At 51.2% G+C, this 3,647-nt stretch overlaps 1 protein-coding gene across 2 annotated transcripts in view; it reads right to left on the bottom strand.

Annotated features, from left to right (window-relative positions):
* Positions 1 to 3,647, bottom strand: part of Dscaml1 (DS cell adhesion molecule like 1) — a 321,027-nt gene that overhangs the window by 70,095 nt on the left and 247,285 nt on the right. The window lies entirely within an intron of this gene.

The raw sequence follows: 3,647 nt of genomic DNA, 5'->3' as shown, positions 1-3,647 counted from the left end.
GGGGGGGGGGGGGGGGGGATGGAGGGTCAGGGCGCCTGTCTGCAGCCCGAGTCTCAGGGAGATGAATCCTCCTCTCTCTGCACTGGCGGGAACATCAGCCATTATCTTTATGATAACTCAATTAGGCGGCAGCAACTTCCCCAGCTCATGGTGGGGGGAGAGGAGAGCGAAGGAGACAGACAATTAGCTTAACAAGGATGAGCACGAGTAGATGAGGTCTCCTTTCTGCAGTCGAATAATTAAATTACAAAGCTGCCCACGGTCCTCAGCCTTCTCCCAGGCTCCTGCCCACTCCTCCTTGGAAGCCACTGATGCTATTTCACCACAGGCCTACCCAGAGCCTGGACCACAGCAGAGAGCGGAGAGCACAGGCAGGCTTTGCAGACTCATGGTAGAAAGCAGCCAGATGTGCAGGCTCATGGTAGAAAGCAGCCAGATGTGCACAGAGAGGGCATCTGAATCCTTGGCAGGGTTGGGTAGGGTGGTCTGGAGGACACGGCAGTTAGGAAGTTACTGCTTCTAGTACTCCTATCAGGGGCCCCAGGAGGCCTTCTAATGCTGCCCTGACCTTGCCTGATATTCCAGCTAGGGTGTCCGTCGTCATGATTTTCTATGCCTGAGCCTTGCTTGGCATGGCCTCCTCCACTGCCATGAGCTCCCCATCCTCCAGTCAGCTTGCAACCATCTGATTCCATGCCTACCTTGGTGTTGGCCAGGTCCTAGGCCTTAGTCAGATATCCTAGACATTGGTCAGATCAACACATCCCTGTTACTGCCCCATGTCCTATGGGAGGTTGGCTGGGACATAGGCATCTCTAGATAGAATTCTATGAAACTCAGGCTCCACTGCACTTTATTGATACTCCGTAAGAGACTGTTCTCCTTAGGTCATTGTGAACAACCCCCTGGTGTGTGTGTGTGTGTGTGTGTGTCTGTGTGACACCTAGACCTCTAGGCCTCCCTGAGTTTCTGATAGAATTGCTTCTGAAAGCCAGCACAGTTCTGATTGCCATCATCTCCCTGGTCTTGGAGGTAGGACTTGTATAACAGGAGTGATTGTGGGTACCCAATAGATGCTCATCATATATGTAAATAAGGGGGGACATATGTCTGGATATCTCATCTCAGGGTGACCTCAGGAGTGCCATGCGGTGGGGCCGACAGAATGAGTGCTCATTCTATTCTGTGAGCATTCTGGAGTGTCTCCATGGTTCTTCCTAGGACCAGGCCTTTTCTGGTGTGGCCCTAACCCAGCTGTTGGGACTGAGGAACCTCTGGACTGTGAGCAGAGGTTTGTGTCATTGGTGACACTCCAGGAGCTGGAGTAGGACATGAGGCCAAGGTGTGGGTACTCTGAGCACCTCATTTCCAGGGGAGACAGACAGAGACAATGTTGCTCAGCAAGGAGCTTTTGCTTAGTGGAAGGGACCGTCTCCCAGTAAGAAGGGAGTTAGTAGTTAGGTAATTATGTAATATTTGTGAAATGCTTACCCTGTGAAGGTATTACTGCTGTGTAGATGAGGAAGACAGGACCTTGCCCAAGTTGGAAGAGGTAAGTCACTGCCCTTTGTGATTACTGGGCCAGTGACCCCTGGACACACAGACACAGGACTCGGCAGGGGGAGGTGTCCTCTGGGGGTGATCCCAGCCTCAGGGAGCCCTGAGCATTTGATCTGGCACATGTGCTTACAAAATGATACACAGGATGAAGGAAGAAGTCAGGCTGAGGCAAAGGGCAGAGGCCATCGAGGACTGTTAGAAAGTGACATGGAGGAACCCTTGAGAGGCTACTGATAAGCAGCAGCCAACACTCCTGCTGGGGCTTAGTGACATGGGTAGGATGGTCCAGGGCTCCGTTGTGTCCTGCGTGCCAGATGACCAGACAACTCCTCAGAGGTCCGACGTAGCATGCTGTTCTCAGTCACGTGGCCACCACCAAGTTATGCATGCCACTGTGGCAGAAGCCCTTCACCCACCTGTGTAGCTGGTTACTCTAAATTGAAATAGTCCCTCTTCGAGGAAGGAAAGCCACTTCTAAAAGCGGGGAAGCTCATGAAACTTAGAAGATTCATGAGGCCCTCCCAAGGTTATACAAGTGTCAGACAAATGCTGGGCGGAGTAGACTCCCTCCCGCCAAGCTTCAGGGGTGCAGCCTTCCTGACAGGGGTGCTCCTGTAAGTCACCCCTTGTCTCTGCTTCTGTAAATAGCCCCAGTAGATGTGCTGCTTTGCCAAGCTAGACTTGAGTATAATAATTCCTTTGGTCTGTTAGTGTCCCACCTGGAGGGAGCAGACCTTTGTTCTCTCTGTTAAGGAAAACCCACACAACCCCTTTGCAGATTGTGGAAGGGCCAGGCTTCTCGGGGGAACTCCATAGCTCCAGGCTGGCATTCTGACGACCCTCAAGTCCAGGCTCAGAGATGGCCTGTGCTGTGGGGGAGAGGGGATTCTCAGCAGTGGTGGGATGTTTGATAAGAACACATGATATATATATATATATTTAAGGCTTTGGATACCTAAAAAGAAAGACCTGCCATTTAGCCATGTCTTCTCTGAGCTCAGGGATGCTGAGAGAATGGGTGTGTCATCTTTTCCCCAGGGAACCAATCTTTCAGGAGTTAGGGGGGGGTCTCTGGCCACCTGCTCTCATCAGTGTTACCTGCAGTCCCAAGTCTCTTGTGCCCATGTCCATAACTTCTGCAGTAGCTGGCCTGGGATGTCATATAGAGGGGTGGGGGTGGGGCTTCCTTCCTGGAGCAAGGTACCATACCGGCGCTGAGGCCAGAGACTGGAGTATCTACAAAGATGTAGCGATTGCGGTAGGCCACACGACATCTGGCCGTCATAAAGCCTTTATGGACACTTGTTTGGAAGTGTCATGCGGTACTGACCACCAGCCCAGCCCATAAATGCTTTATGGGATGTCTTATCATCTGTCTTTGAGGTTGAGCCTTTTATTTACTGCACCTGCTTGCAAAGTGTGCACTGTGGGAAGTCAGAGCCTCTCTGTCCACACAGCGTGGACTCAAGAAAGATCTACATCTGGGGCCAGGACATTTGAATTCCAGGCTCTATTGCATTTTCAAGTGACCATAGGCAAGTGGCCTTGCCACAACCCCTGATTTCTGCCTGAGCCTTGCTTTCTTACTCTGTACAATGGAGGGGTGCCAGGCCTGGAGAGATGGCTAAGAGTGTTTGCTACAAAGGCAGGAAAACTTGAGATCTGATCTCAGTCACACTGGGGGAGACCTGTGTGGTGAGATTTGTCTACAGCCCTAGTGCTGTCAAGGGCAGAAACAGGAAGACCACCGGGCCTTGTTGCCACTAGCTTAGTTCTAGGTTCAGCAGGAGACCCTGTGACCAGGGAGTGATCAAGCAGGCCACCTGATATGTTCTTCTGGTCTCCACATACACAGACAGCACATACGCACACATGTAAGTGCACACATACACACATACGTGCGCGCGCGCACACACACACACACACACACACACACACACACACACACACACACACACATGTATGTATGTATGTATGTATGTATTAGACAACACTAGCATGACACTGAGTTTTCAGGTTCAATAAATCTAATTACTCTAGGAATAAGCACCGTTTTCTTCAGCTTTTATCACAACCATTTCTTCTTG

The sequence above is a fragment of the Mus pahari genome, chromosome 10 (genome assembly GCF_900095145.1).
Source record: "Mus pahari chromosome 10, PAHARI_EIJ_v1.1, whole genome shotgun sequence".
Lineage (NCBI taxonomy): Eukaryota > Metazoa > Chordata > Mammalia > Rodentia > Muridae > Mus > Mus pahari.
The sequence above is the reverse complement of the archived record's forward strand: the minus strand, read 5'-3'. Positions and strand labels throughout refer to the sequence as shown.